The 18,112-nt window shown below is 48.8% G+C and overlaps 2 pseudogenes; both read left to right on the forward strand.

Moving 5' to 3' along the window:
* The first annotated feature begins 2,785 nt into the window (after window positions 1-2,785).
* On the forward strand, window positions 2,786-4,658 carry LOC136464144 (uncharacterized; annotated as a pseudogene).
* A 251-nt stretch (window positions 4,659-4,909) lies between these two features.
* Window positions 4,910-6,219, forward strand: LOC136466016 (protein ALP1-like; annotated as a pseudogene).
* Window positions 6,220-18,112: the final 11,893 nt, after the last annotated feature.

Here is an 18,112-nt window from a genome sequence, read left to right on the forward strand (position 1 = left end):
CGGACGGAGAAGAAGAGGAACACCGCTGCCACGGAGTCCCAGCAGCAGCCGGAGCGGGGACGCGGCGAAGAACCTCGGCGCCGGTGACCTAACCTACAACCAGCCGGAGGTCGCCGCCGCTGCCACGCACCACAACTCACCGCCGGTCTCTCACGAGGGAGGTGGAAGAGCAAGCACCGAGTGGAAGAAGGAGAGAGTGGAGAGTGAGAACCCGTATATAAAGGACGGCGAAATCGCCGCCATTTCGCTTCGCGCACGGCAGCCAGAGCGGGAGCGGAGAGCGGAGACGCGCGCGAAGAAGTTTCCCCTTCCCGCCAGAGCCCGCGCGAGCCACCCCGCCGTCGCCCAAAATCACCTGCGTGCGCCGCCACGAGCTCGGCTCAAAAAAACGAGGGTTTCGATCGTTTCCAGAGAGCTAGGCGGAGATGTCGTTTTTGGCTCTGGGAAGCCAGGCTCACTTGTGGGCCATCGACCACAAACATGACAACTTGCAGCCCACGGACGCAGCCGGGCCTCCGGGCCAGGGTCGCAAACGCGCCCTTGGCCACTTGGCCTGGCGTAACGTCGTGACCTGCCTGAGAGGCAAGGCGAATACGCGGCCGAATCGGGTCAATGCGTAGCGTAGCGCTCGACAGCGACTGACTACTGGCACATCCGCACATGGCAGGCGTCAGCCGCGCGCGGGCACTATTCTAATTTCCGTGCATTAATCCCTGTTCCCAAGGAGTCGCTGCGGCGAACATTCGTTTGGCGTTTGGAGAAGATGCACGGGCGATACGATTCACTTGGCCTGTTGCCAATTGCCATGTAGGACGACGATAAAGATAAACAAAGCGAGCGAGAGGCTAGTGGTAAGCTCTAGCAGTGGAAGCTACCTCCATCCTTCCGGCTGGCTGCTGCTCACTCGGCTCAGCTCGTTATAGGGCTTGTGAGCTGTTTTATTTGCCAAACAATCATTTATAAAACAGTTTCACCTATAAAATGTTGTTCTCCTTATCTCATAAATATGAGTTGGGATAAAGCTAAAAAAAAGTAGCTTAACCTAGTTCTCTCCCTCATTTCTCTCTCTCATCCATGTATAAAGTTTTTGGTAAAGCTGTTTTGCCAAATGCTCATGAAGCTATTTTTTCTTTTAAGAAAACATTACTAGTGAAGCTAAGCTGCGCCAATCAAACCTGTAATAACGCAGAAACTTCCAGTCCTCCGGTAACATAGACCGGTGGTGGTTTGGTTTGGTAAGATCTTTAGTTCTCTGGTGAGCAGTAAACTGATATGAAAACAGTGAACTGATCATTGTTGCTGTTCTGTGCAGCGAAGGGGACCAATGATAGACGAGTGACCTCTTTCGTCTCATCGTCTGAGAGAGACGAAATTGGACGGACTCGCAAGGCATAATTGGTGATGGGCTTAGGACGACGATGGTGAGCATAGCATAGGTCCCAGATGGCCAGATCCCACGGGGCTTTCAACATCGTGCATGGGACGACGGGCCTTTTGGGTGCCCAGCAGGCCACCACGCTTTCGACGTGCCGGAAAACGGGTGGCCTACCGAGTTTTGGAATTCCTCTCGTGGTCGTGGTCGTGGTGGCTCACTCAGTCACTCATCATGGAAATGGACGAATATCCTCTCGGCTTTGTTTCAGGACACAGACGAAGGTACTCTTCCTATCATCACACCAGTTTAGCGCAGTACCACGTCCACTGCACCTGCACTTGTGATTGGTTTGCTGCTTATTGGCCGGGTCGTACCAGCTGGGAAAGAGAAATCTCTGCGTGATGACTGGTGATGATGAGTTGCCCCTTTGACGACGGACGGATGTTGAACAGCAGCATAGGCCCTGTTTGGATCCAGGGGTTAGAGCTAGTTTGTGCTAGTTTGAGTTCAACTAGCCCAAAAGTATCCAAACAGGAGGCTAGAGTGGGTTATTTGCAACTAGCCCACCCCAAAAAACTATCCCCCAAAAGAGGTGATTATTTGGGCTAGTTCCGGTGGGGCCCACTGAAAACTATTATTATTTTTATTACTTCACCGGTCCACCCGCACCGGATCCTCGGCACTCCCATCCCCCATCGCGAGTAGCTTCCCCCCTTCGCGACTCGCGCCGCCGCCGGTCCCAGCCGCGCCGCCGCCGCTTCAATCCGCCAAAGGAGCAGTGCCGGCGGCCCCTCGGAGGCAGATCTCTGTCGCCCGCGCCGCCTCCCTCCCTCCCGTCGCGCCCTTCCCCTCCGTCGGTGAGCGATGGACGGAGACGGATTCAACTTGTGGAGCTCGCAGCCGTCGGCGAGCGGCCCTGCCCGCGCCGGTCTTGACCTCAACTCGCAAGCGCCGGCGGCGGAGGGGTTCCCGGGGATTCGGCTATACGAAGACTTCCTCCAGGCCGACGACGTCGAGGTCCTTCCTGGACGCGGCAGGGGCTCTGGCCTCCCTCCCTATCGCCCACCGCGTGCCGAAGCAGGAGACGCGTGGGCGACTCCGGCGCCCCAGCATGCCCGACAACTACTCTTTGGCGGCTCCTCCTCGGCGGCAGCCGGTCGCGGAGGAGGAAACGGTGGCGGCTACACCGGCAGGTCGTCGTCGGGGGCAGGCGCTGGTGTTCGACAGCGCGCGAACTCGGCCGCCGCAGCAGCCGGCCGGCGTCCCCAGCGCACCAACACGGCTTCTCGTGGCAGCGGTGGCCAGGGCGTACCGCTTCCCCGAGCACCGAGGGCACTGAGGGCACCGAGGAGTGGCGTCCGTGGGCAAGCATCTGGCTCCGGCGGTACCTTCAACATTGACGATGAAGCAATGGAGGATAACGTGGAGGAGTTAGCGAGCTCCGGTGGTCCCCCGGTGAGCCATTCCAGTCGAGCCCAATGGAATGATGCAAATAATGCTTGCTTGTTAGAATTGTGCATAGAGCAACGTAGAGCAGGAACGTATAATGGTTCACAAATGAGTGGTGAAGGGTATCAAGCCGTTGTCGATGGCTTACTTGCCAGAAGAAGGTTGGTGTACACCCGTGGACAAGTGAAGAACCAAATAGGCGTACTCAAACACACCCACGCTTTCTGGCGCTACTTGCAAACGCACACAGGGTTGGGGAGGAGACCAGATGGATCCATTGATGCAGATCATGATTTATGGCTAACTCATACAGAGGTACAATATTACTTAGCATATTTTTGTGCTCTCATATGCTTGGTTACTCTATGCTTGCTTCAAATTTGATCTTACATGTTTGGTTCTGCAAAATGTGCACTTTCATCTTAGATGCCTGTAAATGCTTGGTTCTGGTTCTTACATGTTTGTGTTATCAACGAATAAAATGGATTACATCTTGGTACTGATGCACTAAGGACAATAGCTGGTGATTTTTCAGATGTCACAGGTCATTCGATTAGTTCCAGTCATTTGACAGTGTGCGTATTGAAACAAAAGTTCTTATTTCCAGGTAGCCATGTCCTGTTCTTCATGGCTGCTGCTATCTATTTGCTGGTCACAAAGCCAGTTTTATACTTTTATACATCTATATATAATTATTAAAAGAATCAAAATTTGAACCAACACTGTCAATGAATAATTTGCAGTGCCAGCCACTGCCTGAACCAACACTGTTATTATTTCTGCATGTTTATTTCTTGATCGATTCAGCAAATGAACTTTGGCCGCAGGCCAGGTTTCTTGAGGCTTGTCAGGAACGAAACGTCAATTGCTTCTGAGTTGAGCTGTCCGTTCTGACTTTGTTTGGGTGATCGGCAGATTCGGATCAGACCAGACACTCTAGAGGCCAATCTTTAGTCATCTTTCGTCTATGAGGGAGAACGACCTTCTCATGTAGTAGTAGAAAAGATCAATTCAAATGGCTCAGCGATCGGATTAGTGTTTAGATATACTCTTTAGAACTGGTCATTATTGCCACCAACTGTGGTTGGGCTGTCAGTTTTCATCATATGTGGAGTCAATGTAAACAGCTGATAACTATTTTGCTGTGCTCTCATAACTAGTTTCTCATAACTAGCTGATATTTTTCATCTTTATTGTAAACAGCTGATATTCTCCTGTCATAACTAGTTTCTAATCAACTTTTGTGCTCTCATATCTTAACAGAAAAAACCATACTTAAAGAAGCTTCTGACGAGTCCTCCAGCAAACGAGGACTTGCTTGATGAACTGTTCAGAGGGTACACTGTGGATGGCACCACAGCCTTTGTGCCTGGTGATGATTATGGTGACAATGAGGGGCAAGATGCAAGGACAGAAGATGATGAAGAAGAAGAGTTTGCACAAACACCTACAAGTAGAAGCAGCCAGAGGATGTCAGAGGGGCAAGAGGGCATTGAACAGCACTACAAGCACTTTGACCAGTCCAGTGAAGAGGAGCAAGAGCCCAATGGTGAAGATTGTGAAGGACATAGCCAGTACCTTCAAAGAATCTGTCGCAGCCAACACTAAGCAAATCCAGAAACGTGCAAATGACAAGGCTGCATTTTCTGTCAAGAGGTGTCAGGAGCTGGCATTTGAGTGTGGCGTTGAGAAAACCGTTGACTCTGTCTATGCTATGTCCAAGATGTTCGAAACAGAGTACCAAAGGGAGTTCTTCTGTGGCCAGTTAACTCCTGAGCTTAGGTTGGGTTACTTCAAGAAATGGTGCAGGGACAAGAATTTGGAGTAGTTAGGATCTTTTCGGTCCATGTGTGTTGAACCTATCATATATGTGTGAACTATTATATGTGCATGTGAACTATTATTTGTGTGGTGTAATGATACTTTATGCTATGTGTTGAACCTATTTAAATTAATCTATGAGCTTGTGATGTCAAGTGTTGAAGTATTAATTTATTGAATTAATTTGCTTACCCTGGTTCAAGTTTTATGCTATGTGCTGATAGTTTGTTACATGTGTTGAAGCAGGAAGTTGATCATGGCCCCATGATTGAGGAAGAAGAAGATGATGGAGGTAGCTCAAGTGAGGATGAAATTATATCCATGTGCCGCAACAATTTGGTGCAGCAACAAAATTTGATTCTGCAGTTGGTACCTATCTTGGGTATGTACTCTGATAACTACTTCCTGAAACTACCTAAGAGGGTAACTGGAGATTCTGGTTTGGATTGGGTGCATGAGACACTAGCCCGAGAAACCCAATGTTACAACATGTTTAGGGTTGAGAGACCTTTATTTTACAGGTTGCATAATACTTTGGTCCAGAGGTATGGGTTGAAGTCCACTAAAAAAATGACATCTGTAGAGGCTCTTGCTATGTTTTTATGGATTGTTGGTGCACCACAGTCAGTTAGACAGGCTGATAATCAGTTTTAGGAGGTCTCTGGAGACAGTAAGCAGGACATTTAACATAGTTTTGAGGTGCCTCCTTAGGTTAGCACATAACAACATTAAACCCAAGGACCCAACATTTCCAGAAGTGCACCCAAACTTAGAAAATCCAGCATTCTGGCCACACTTCAACGAGTGCATAGGAGCTATAGATGGGACACATGTGAAGGTTGTGGTGGATAAGAGTAAGAGAGTTCCATACTTGAACAGGCACAATGAGACCAGTCAGAATGTGCTTGCTGTTTGTGATTTCGACATGAGATTTACCTTTGTCTTGTCGGGATGGCCTGGTTCAGCACATGACATGAGAGTTTTCAAAGATGCCATAACTACTCATCATCACAAATTTCCACATCCACCGCCAGGTTTGCTACTTGAACTTTCTTGCAAAATTTTTTATCCAATTACACTTGTTCATCTAAGTCTCATTGTGTGCCTTTGAAAATATGTAGGGAAGTATTATGTGGTTGATGCGGGGTACCCAAACCGGCCAGGGCTACCTTTCACCATACAGATGTACAAGGTACCATGTGGAGCAATGGCTAAACGGCCCGCCGCCACAAGGTATGAAAGAAACCTTCAACCATGCACATGCCAAAGTTAGGAATGTCATAGAGCGAACTTTTGGAGTGTTGAAGATGAAGTTTAGGATTTTGTTGAACATGCCAAGATTTCCAGAGGAGAAGCAAACTAGAATTATTGTTGCTTGTATGGCTCTTCATAATTTTATTCGAGAGAGCAGAATTGCGGATAGAGAATTTGATGCCTGTGATGCGGATGAAAATTATAACCCAATGCCTAGTTCTTCGGCATCAGCATGGCCAGAAGATGAACCTCTTGTTGAAGATGTGAACATGAATGCCTTCCGTGATGAATTAGCTCATGCTTTGTTTCATGGAGTGTAATTTTTTTTGTTTAGCTTGATTGAGGACTTGTAAGTTTGAGTGACACATCTCATATGTATGGAGAAATTAAAATTTATTGTGATTTCGATGCTTGATTTGTACAAATAATGTATTTGTATCATCCGTGTGCGGGAGGAGGCCACACAAGAGCCTGCCACACCAAATCCGGCTGAAAGATGGTTTAAATGAGTCAAATGATTAGAAAAGTACATTTATTGTTAATCTAACTCTTGCATCCAAACACCTCTTGGGCTAGAGTTAGTTCAGGGCTAGTCTAGAGCTAGAAACTAGCTCTAACCTCTAGCCGAGCTAGAGTATCCAAACAGGGCCATAGTAACAGTAACTTCACTCTTCCTCCTGACTCGTGAGTTCTCCCTCGTATAGCACCCGAACACTTGTCGCTTCGTGAGTTATCCCTCGTTATGCAGAACACGAAGGCGCTCTCAGCAAGAGTCCCGCACCCTCACGGCAAGGAGAAACGGAGATTTGCCTAGCTGAAACGGCAACATACCCACCCTAAGCACTCTGCGCCTGTCAGCGTCGCGGTCTGTTTCACGGTTGGATTTCTCAGTTTGCAACAAGACAGACAACAGAACCCGAAGGGACGAGTACGCTTCTCAGGCTCTCAGCAGCAGCGTGGAACGTGTGGAACACCGAACATGACCTCGTTTCTGGAACGAACGAGGACGTTCCTAAACAGACTACCTTGAGTCACTTCAGAAAAAAATCGGATTTTTGCTGTTCTACTCTCAAGTGACCACGGACCGTTGATCTAGACACTTTTTTACGACATATTCAGCCTAGGCTAATAAGTCCAGCAGTCCAGCTGATACTGGTTGTTAGTTTAATCTCCACCAATTGGCCCGGACCCTTGGATCAGCGCTCTGATCAGGGGCGCCCAACCACTTCATGGTTGGTGCCCCCGTCGCACAACACTATAAAGGGAGGTGAGAGCCGGGGCTCTATCTACGAGGTTGACCTGAGCCGCCATAACCCACCCACAGAGAAACGCTAATCGATCAAGAGACGGTGCTGCCAGCAACGGAAAGCCGCCACCGACCTCACCGTCGCCTCTGCAGTGCCATCACCGCGCCTACGCTGTTACGACAATAGAGGCTACGTCGTTGCGGCACCACGGCCACAACTGCCCTAGGACGAGGTACATCAACAATTCCCCATTTAAGAGCAGTTTATCCCCTGATCTACGTTTTTAGAGGTACAATGAATCTATCAATGGTATCGGAGACAGATTTTTCTAGTGAGTAGATCTAGATCGGGGTAGTAATAGTTTAGAACAGTTGAGAGAGATCCAATTCGGATCGAAGCAGAGGGTTCCTAACCCTAACCCTAGAAGGGGAAGAACAACAGAAGAAAGAGAGCCCGATTCGGATCGACCCAGACCGAACCCAAACCCTAGAAAGCCAAGGACGGAAAGGGGAGGACCTACCAAGGCTTCTCCACCGCCGTCGCACCGCCGCTGTGTAACACCCCTGGTGTTACGATCTCATTTAGAACCGCGATTTAGGCCTAAGTAAAATTTTTGAAAACGAGTTTCTCGGATTCTTGATTTAAAACGTACTTGAGGCGAAAAACCAATCCTGTATGACTTAGTTTCGTGGACTCAAATAAACGCTCAACTTAAATCATGCCGTGCGTAGAAATATTTAGGAATGTCGAACGACGATTCTGACGAATGGTTTGCTCTATTAGATTAAGCATGAAAAAGTGACTTTTATAAATAAAATAAATCCATTAATAAATAAATAAATAAATAAAAATATATATATATATATATATATATATATATATATATATATATATATATATATATATATATATATATATATATATACTCACAGGTTTATTTTGATAAGCACGAACCGACGAGTGAGAGAGCGCAGCAGTTTCATTTATTTTCCTGACGTGCAGCGTACTCGACTGGCATTGCAACTATACACCATCTCGTCCATGCCACTGTTGTCCTACGGCTGGCGCCTTGTGCGAGCGTCCTTGCTGCTGCTACGCGGCTGCTGTCTTTTGCCTTTAAGAAAGATGGCCGACCGTTGCTCACATCGATCCGTTGATCTACAAAGCTACCGAAGCACGCCGCGCTGTCCCGACATTAATGAAGTTGGCTGGTCACTCCCGTTGTTTTCTTCCTTCATTTCCTATCTCTGTCTGCCTTACTTGTCTTGTCTTTGTCTGCCTCTGTGGTCTGCCTTTGCGTCCTACCACGTCGAGTCGTCTCGTCCGTGCCACTACTGGACTGCGCCCGGCCTTGTGCGCTCCAGTGCTGGCGCTATGCTGCTCGTGCGCGCAGAGCGCCGTTGTTGCTGCTTGCTTAATAACGCGGCCGCAGGAAGCTTCTCACTCTCACTGCTCGCTACTACGCCCCACTGCCGTGCTTGGGCCTGCTGCTCCACTCGCCATCCCTCTCAAGCGTCGCTCCACCTCCGCGCCGGTCCTTCTCTGCGTGCGTGCCCCGGACCCGCGCGGACCTGTGGTTCCTCAGCGCGCCCGAGCCATAGCACCCCGCGTGCCGGCGCCACGCCGTCATCCGCGCCGATGAAGCGCCCCTGCCGTTTCCTTTTCGCGCGCAACTCCAACCTATCCTCCGCCACTACGCAGCCGTCGCATGTCCCGCACCGGCGTCCCATCCTCTTCTATTCCGCACACACTCTCGGCCCCCACGCTGCCCCACTTCGCAGCGCAACTGCCATGGCCACGCCCACCGGTCGCCTGCTGCTAAACCCGCCGTGGAGCTTCGCCGGTCCGCACGCCTCCCGGCCACCACACCCCACCATAGCTCTTGTCGCGTCGCGCTACTGTTCATCTACGCCGAGCTCGGCCACCACCTCTGCCGCTGCACCAGGTCGCCCCTGCTACCGCCAGGCTCAATCGAGCGCGCTGCTTCCCCCAGGCGCCTCGTCCGCCGTCGTCCGCCCCGTTCCATCTCCGTGCTCGGCCGTCGCCGCAGAGCACCACGCCGATGCCGCGCCTCCCTTCGCCGTCGCGTGTGCGCGCGCGTCCCCTGGTCGCGCCAGGCCTCCATCTCCTCGGCGTTGCCCCTTTCCGCAGCGCCATGGCCGCTTCCACCGCCCCTAACGCGCGCGAGCGTGTCAAGCCATGGAGCCATCTTGCCTTGCCAGCGGATTTCCCGTCGTCGCCGTGCCTCCTCTACTCTACGCTATGACCGCCGCTGTGCGTGGTCCCGGCGCCTGGCACCGCCTCCGGTCGTGCCACGGACGCCTTGGGTCATGGAGGGACCCACGCTGGGAGTCAACAGTTTCGTCTTCGTCGTGGCCGCGCACCTCCCCACGCCGCTCAATCTCCACTGCCATGACCCGCACGGTGTCGCCATCACCGAGCGCGACTACGACGACTTCCCTACGATGCTCTATTTCAAGGTAGAAAAGGACTTGAACGCAAATAGAGAGTTTTACAGTGTCCTTTTTGCAAAAATGCTAGACTCGTAGATTCACAAAAAGGGGTTTAGTTAATTTAGAGTAAGTAAAGGGGCCTTTTCGCAAATTGGTGTCGCCGTCGCTAGGCTCTCCCCGCCATGGGCTGGCCTGGTCGCACTGGCCTTGGTCCGCTGTCGCGCTGGGCCGCTCGCGCCCGTCCCCTTATGGGCCACGCGCGCCCCGCCTAGTGCCGCACGCGTTGGGCCGCGCCTGCCGCACTTGGGCCGCTGGCCCTTTAGTCTTATGAAGCATTTGTCAATTTAATTGCGGATATAACTTGTAAAAATTATAGTAAATCATAGAAAAATCATTAAAATGCCAAACCAGTTTTGTTAAGTTTCTAAAATCATGATCTATCTAATAGTGTATTTTGTTCATATAGTTTGATAATATTCCTGGAAGCTATATAATTAATTTAAGGTACTTAATATTATAAAAATATAAATTTGTAGGAATTATTGTGATAAATTGGTAATAGTGTTTGATCTAAAATTTTTACGGTAGGCTCCTAGCAATATTAGGTACTCACTGTAATTTGTGTAGCTCTGGGATAATTAGTTTGCTAGGTAGCTAATGATGCTCTATTTCGAATAATGATTAAATCGATAGAATGAAATAAATAAACACCTTGGATTTATATAATTAAAATAATTGTTGGGAAATAATGTCTTATTCGATAACTTGGATACGTAGACCAGCGTTAGAGCTATCTCGTTGCTTGTGAGGCGTGATCGAGTTTCTAATCATTTTGGCTGTTGTTGATTATTTACATCTATGCATCTGCATCAGTGCATATCATATAGGTACGATGATGGGTCAATGGATCGATTGAAGGATGATTGGAAATCTAAAGATAGTGTAATGGTATTCTCTCCAGAAGATGATACAATGGGCTTTCTATTCAGATGATGGTGGATGATCTAAAGATGCAAATACTAACTTTTTAATATATATATCTTACCCAGGCAAGCCTCGGTGCATAACCCCTACTTTTCTGTAGTTTAAATTATATTTGTGCATTAAGTTTTAAGGAGTTGAATGAAACCCACTTGCATATATATATATATATAATATATCTTTATCCTATGAGTCTTACTAGTATGACAGGATCGAATAGATTGCTATACTACATGAACCGGTAGAAGTCAAGTGATTGCCTGTCACTCGCGAGATATAGTAAATATGTTACTATATCATTATCACTTGGAATATATAAAATGGTGGAAAGGAAAATGGTGACCGGGCAGGGATATGGTTTGGGTATTGGTGGGTGTAAGAGGTTGTGTCACCGTGGACGCGGGGCATGGCTTGGTTACACTACTTTCCCTGTCTGTGTCGGTTAAGGACCGATCGTTGCATAAGACGCTAGGCAAGTCATAGATTTATTATCTCGACCACATACTTGTGTATGGGCGCTTGGAATACTTGTTGCTCTCTTGTCGTGGATCCGGCTCTTTCCGGACCGACTGTCGGGGTTTTGTTTTTGGTGGAGTTCCTTGCACCGCACTGAGTCCGGGACTTAGGAGCGGGGGCTTGGAGTCCTAGTTTAGACAGGGACCTGGACACCCAGGATAGAAGGGTGATGGGTTGGTCCTGCTTGTGCCCGAGGTACAAGCAGGGCGTGTCTTTTCAGGGTACCCAGCTGGGGACATTGGTTCAGGAATTGCCACCGAGTCGGTACGACTTGTCTTACCTCTAGCATCGTAGTAAGAACTGAAGATGAAAGATAGAAGATGAAAAAAGGAAATCTGATTGCTTACCACCTGCTTGAAAGTAGCACAGGTGCTTACATAGAATGGTTAGTTAATGAACTAATGTGGCTATTAATAAAAAATCGAATATAAGGACGCACGCTTAGTAATGTTTCCTGCAAATGCAATAAACCCACAAGACAGATAGCCTTGAATATCCTTGGAGTCTTTTCTTTCCTCCTATCGGGTAAGTCTTGCTGAGTACAATTGAGTACTCAAGGTTTTATTCTCCCTGTTGCAGGTGATAGGTGGATGCTAGAGCTGACCCTTTGTGTGTGGATACCTCCTGGTGGACTCAGCGAGGATTCATTTACGCTGCGATCATAGTTTTTATTTATAACTCTTACTAAATGTTTTTATGAATGAAAGTATTATAATCTATTGTCATAGTTTATATATCAATGCTTCGTCATGTCATGATTAGATATTTATTTCCGCTGTAATTCTGATCACATGTTTATATTCTGATGTTCAATTAAATTGTTTATAACTCTGATAATATGATTACATTCCGCTGTTATAACAATAACCATCATACTCTGATGTTGTTTTAAAAGTGATGTAAGAAACGGTTAAGAATGGTGTAAGCTTTATTCTCACATTCGTGATCCTAATGTAAAAATGTGGATTTTTGGGTTCTCCCCTGGGGTGTGCTCGACGGAACAGAGTAATTTAGTGTTCTCCTTTGGGTGCTTAGTGTCTAATGGAAGACGAGCACTCCTAGGAGGTATTAGACTAGGCGGTTCTACCACAGGTGGTATTAGAGAGCAAATGAGAAAATAAAGCTTCAAAAACTTTTTCTGAACAAAAATTTGACAACCTATTTTTGCAAAAAGTTAGGGCATTCAACTGCGAAGTTATATAAGTAGCCCTATTACTATGGTTATGTATCCAGGATAGATGGCACTCTGCTGACTTAGATAGGCTTAATCAAGTTTTCTGCAGGTACACTGACTCGAGCATAGTTCGATAGTATCGACTAGTTATAGGGAGATAACGATGTGCCAAAAATCTGAGAACGATTGCCCTATTTGTTGGCAATAGTGAAAGGACTTATAGGACGCGCATTCATGCATATCCTGTTTGTGCATTGTAGCGCTCGTATTGCTTGCAGATATACCATACATAGGTGTCACGCATGTCATATTATGCATGACTGGCTCGTTCCTGTTCTAGAGTTAGGTCTGCATTATGGCTTCGTGCTCCATGTTCGCCCATGGTTCATGCCGGTCGTGACCCACATCTTCCCATACCTCTTTTCTGTGCTCTTGTTGGAACCTTGCCTTGCAGTCATACTAGTCAGTAATGGCATCGCACGTCGCTCGCCTCGAACATGTGGAAATTTGGTCGATTCATCGTAGTGATCCCGTGTGGGAACCCTGGTGGACCATGCCTGGGCCATTGAACACTCCACTTTTATAAGTAGAGCCTGGCTTAGCCATTGGTACCACCACTCAGCGTACTTTAGGTCGCTTAGCTTTTCTTTTGAGCTAGCTTTTCGCTTAGCCTTCCTCACGACCACCGCTAAAGATGGCAGGAGCCTAGGTTAGTAGTTATTACCTAAACATTGAGGGTTTTTCTAGAATCCTTCATGCCACCTTGCTAAAGCTCAAAGTAAAAGATCATCCCAAGTATGAGGGCCATGAGTATGAGGAGCATGGCACCAAGCGGTGTGAGGTTACCGTCTACATCGGGAAGAGTGAAGAGTTCCCCGACCTCACTGAAGCCTAGAGTGTGACCGCAACTGGGTTTAGCTTCATCGACACCTACTAGGTGGTGGCCTGCAAAGCCTTATAGTACCTTTGCCAGATCTATGAAGAGCCCATTGCCCGCACCCCCATGCGGTTCTTTCCACCTTTGGACAGGAATCGACGAGCATGGAGGGCTCGCATGGAGGCCTTGCAAGGGCGGGAGTCATAGGAAGATAGTCCTACCGTGGTGCACTTCGACCACATACTTGCTTACTCTAGATGAGCAGTATGACCTACAAGCCTTGGAGCTGAGGGCGTGCCTTTGGCGCGTCGAGGAAGCCAAGATCTTCAATCAGATGCTCTAGGTGTAGCTTGCTGAAGCGCATGCCGGTGCTGTAGCCGCGGAGAGCTGGGAGACTACCATGTTGGAAGCTCTGAAGGAGGCTGAAGATCGGCATGTTCATCAGCTGCGTGAGGCCTATCTTGTCACTAGGGCCAAGCTAAGGACGCTGGATGCTATAAGGCAGGATGCCCTAATCTTGGAAGGGATCCCTATCCACCCGCCTAAAAGAAGGAGAGCTGGTGTTGAAGAACCGCCAGCACCTCCACATCAAAAGTGTTAGATGTAGAGACCTTGATTCCTCTCACTTAGCCATTGCCACGAGAAGAAGCAGATCCATAGCCAGGGAAGTAGAAGAATCCACCGCACCGGGAATGAAGATGCGTGGTGCCGAGTAGATTAGTCGTCTTGGGATGCTGTACCTATAGTAGTAGTGCTTTTCGTTGTTGCCCTCCGGTATTATACTGTTGCCGTTGTATTCCATCCGTAGTGTTGAGATCATCAACTGTAGGGAAGGTGAATGCTGTGTCATGAATGGGAGACTGGATGCCTGTATGATGTGCCGTATAAGATCGTTGGAATATACATTTTGTTATTTCACGGTGTTTATTGTGTTCATCTACCTTAAGTTTCGTCAGGCATGCTCTAAGTTTTCATGGGCGATATTAAGCGGGTTACAAGAAGAAGTTGACATTAAGATGCCAGCAGAATAGTCGTGGTTGGATGACATAGGACACTATATCGACTAATTGTGGATGTTCCAACAGAACACTTGAATCTCTTTATATCAAATCCGCCGTTGGATTTGAATTCCTTGTCCCTTGTTGTGAAGGGAACCCTTGTTGTTTAAATTTTCCCTTGCAATACTCCCCTTACTCTGTGGTCTATGACCCCACCGCCTTCATGTGCGTGTAAATTGGTAGTAGTTGCCTAGTTAATAGCTTATAGTGCTGCAACAAAATTGAGGGCTCCCTGTGGAACAGCTGCCACATGGTGACGCTGCTCGGCATGCGCTGGTATCGAGGTTGTTGGCCAAGTACCTTTACCAAGTTACACCGCCATACCGTTTTTGCTACAAAATAATTTCCTTGGAAAAGTCTAGCTGTTCAAATGGGAAATCCACAATAGGTTGATGACATAGTGTTCTCTCAAGGTAATCAAGAGGAGGTGGTTTTAGAGGAAGAAAGTATGACATGGTCTTAGTCTACATGAAAGATGGATGTTGTCGAGTAAAGGAAAGAAAAGGAAGAGTAGTAAGGAAAGTTAACCTTGGGTAGTCGGGAGTGATTGTAAAAGTATGAGTGGATGTCATGTCCCAAGCCCTGTGTTTAGTTGACCATGCTACGCATGCTAGGTCATTTCACTGTGTGCCTTGCGAACGCTGTCTGTATCGGGTCATTCGCTCCCCGTTCTCGCATGGCCGTGGCATCATGCCGCACTCGCCATCCTTGTGCACTGTGCGCTTTTCCTTTTCCCCAGCATCCGGTCGGCTCTCGACTCTCATGCCTCGTCCCTCGTACCGGACCCCCCCTTCCCTCTCCTTTCTTTCTTCTTTTGGTGACACGACCGCCTACACACCTCCCTCGTCGAGCAGACCTCCCCCTCTCCTCTCCTTTATTTCCCATCCGCTCACTTGTGTGGGGAGCGCACCATGGCTATGTTTACCTCCGCCGCATGAACCGTCTGTGTATCCCATCCCCGCCGCATCCACTCCTGGTGTGTTGCGCTCCACCTCCGTTCGCCACTATAAATACCCTTGGTCTTTGCTCTTCTTCTTCATCCCCATTCCCCTCGCATTCCGACGCAGAGCTACAAGATCCAGTCAATATTGTGAAGCTAGGTTCATCAATCTAAGGTGATGGTGTAATCTGAGAAGAAGAAGGATCTGGTTCATCGAAGAAGTTCATGTTCCCTTAGGTAGTTTGGCCGTAGGGTTCATGATGTTTTAGTTCTCAGTCGACTGTTTCTAGGTCTGTTGGACCTACACCATGTTTTGGATACTTATTATCTTATTGTTTCTCCATTGTCCTCGTCTATCTCGACTGCTAGATTAAGTCTCAGTTGTACCAGATTGCTCTTAACCATGTATTCCTAGATCCCCATGTGGTTTAGTATTCAAAGTCATGTAATATTTCATGTAATCCATGATCTACGGAATGTGATCGTGTTTTCCCCTCTTCTGGGTCTTGCCTCGAATCTCAGGACGAGATTCTTTTTAAGCGGGGTTGGTTGTAACACCTCTGGTGTTATGATCTCATTTAGCACCGCGATTTAGGCCTAAGTAAAATTTTCGAAAACAAGTTTCTTGGATTTTTTTATTTAAAACGTACTAGAGGCGATAAGCGAATCCTGTGTGACTTAGTTTCATGCACTCAAATAAATGCTCAAGTTAAATCACGCCGTACGTAGAAATATTTAGAAGTGTCGAACGATGATTCTGGCGAATGGTTTTTTCTATTAGATTAAGCATGAAAAAGTGACTTTTATAAATAAAATAAATCCATTAATAAATAGAACGATATATATATACTCATGGTTTATTTTGATAAGCACGAACTGACGAGTGAGAGAGCACAGAAGTTTCATTTATTTTCCTGACGTGCATCGTACTCGATCGGCATTGCAACTATGCACCATCTCGTCCATGCCATTGTTGTCCTACGGCCAGCGCCTTGTGCGAGCATCCTTGCTGCTGCTACGCAACCGCTGTCTTTTGCCTTTAAGAAAGATGGTTGGCTGTTGCTCGCATCGATCCGTTGATCTGTAAAGCTACCAAAGCACGCCGCGCTATCCCGGCATTAATGAAGTTGGCCAGTCACTCCCGTTGTTTTCTTCCTTCGTTTCCTATCTCTATCTGCCTTGTCTTTGTCTGCCTCTGTGGTCTGCCTTTGCGTCCTGCTACGTCGAGTCATCTCATCCATGCCACTGCTGGACTACGCCTAGCCTTGTGCGCTCCAGTGCCGGCGCTATGTTGCTCGTGCGCGCGCTCCCTCCGGGCTGTTAGGCAGAGCGTCATTGTTGCTACTTGCTTAATAACACGGCCGCTAGAAGCTTCTCACTCTCACTGCTCACTACTATGCCCCACTGCCGTGCTTGGGCCTGCTACTCCACTCACCATCCCTCTCAAGCGTCTCTCCACCTCCGCGCTAGTCCTTCTCTGTGCACGTGCCCTAGACCCACATGGACCTACGGTTCCTCGGCGTGCCCGAGCTGCAGCGCCCCGCACACCGGTGCCCCGCCATCATCCGTGCCAATGAAGCACCCCTACTGTTTCCTTTTCGCGCACGACTCCAACCACCGTTGCGCAGCTATCGCATGTCCCGCACCGGTGTCCCTCCTCTTCTTTTCCGGACGCACTCTTGGCCCCCGCGCTGCCCCGATCCACAGCGCAACCACCATGGCCGCGTCCACTGGTCGCCTACTGCTGAACCCACCGCGGAGCTTTGTCGGTCCGCGCGCCTCCCGACCACCGCACCCCACCACAGCTCTTGTCGCGCCGCACTACTGTTTGTCCGCGTCGAGCTCGGCCACCGCCTCTGCCGCTGCACTAGGTCGCCCCTACTGCCGCCAGGCTCAGTCGAGCGTGCTGCTTCCCCTAGGCGCCTCCTCCACCGTCATCCACGCTGTTCCATCTCCGTGCTCGGCCATCGCCGTAGAGCACCACACCGATGCCGCGCCTCACTCTGCCGTCGCGTGTGCGCACGGGCACGCGCATCCCTAGTCGCGCCAGGCCTATGTCTCCTTGGCGTTGCCCCTTTCTACAGTGCCATGGCCACTTCCACCGCCCCTACCACACGTGAGCATGTCAAGCCGTGGAACCATCTTGCCTCGCCAGTGGATTTCCCGCCGCCACCGTGCCTCCTCTGCTCTACGCTGCGGCCACCGCTGTGCGTGGTCCCAGCGCCTGGCACCACCTCCGGTCGTGCCGCGAATGCCTTAGGGTCGCGGAGGGACCCACGCTGGGAGTCGGCAGTTCCGTCTTCATCGTGGCCGCGCACCTCCCCGCGCCGCTCCGTCTCCACTACCGCGACCCGCGCAGTGTCGCCATCACCGAGCACGACTACGACGACTTCCCTTCGATGCTCTATTTCAAGGTAGAAAAGGACTTTAACGCAAATAGAGAGTTTTATGGTGTCCTTTTTGCAAAAATGCTAGACTCATAGATTCACAAAAAGGGGTTTAGTTAATTTAGAGTAAGTATAGGGGCTTTTTGCAAATTGGTGCTGCCGTCGCTAGGCTCCCCCCGCCATGGGTCGGCCTGGTCACGCTGGCCTTGGTCCGCTGTCGCCTGGGCCGCGCACACGCCTATGAGTCGTGACACGCTGGGCCGCTCGCGCCTGTCCCCGTGATGGGCCACGCACGCCCCGCCTAGTGCCGCACGCATTGGGCCACGCCTGCCGCACTTAGTCCGCTGGCCCTTTAGTCTTATGAAGCATTTGTCAATTTAATTGCGGAAATAACTTGTAAAAATTATAGTAAATCATAAAAAAATCATAAAAATGTCAAACTAGTTTTGTTAAGTTTCTAAAATCATGATCTATCTAATAATGTATTTTGTTCATATAGTTTGATAATATTCTTGAAAGCTATGTAATTAATTTAAGGCACTTAATATTGTAAAAATATAAACTTGTAGAAATTATTGTG

This window comes from Miscanthus floridulus, chromosome 7, assembly GCF_019320115.1.
Source record: "Miscanthus floridulus cultivar M001 chromosome 7, ASM1932011v1, whole genome shotgun sequence".
NCBI classification, from domain to species: Eukaryota; Viridiplantae; Streptophyta; class Magnoliopsida; order Poales; family Poaceae; genus Miscanthus; species Miscanthus floridulus.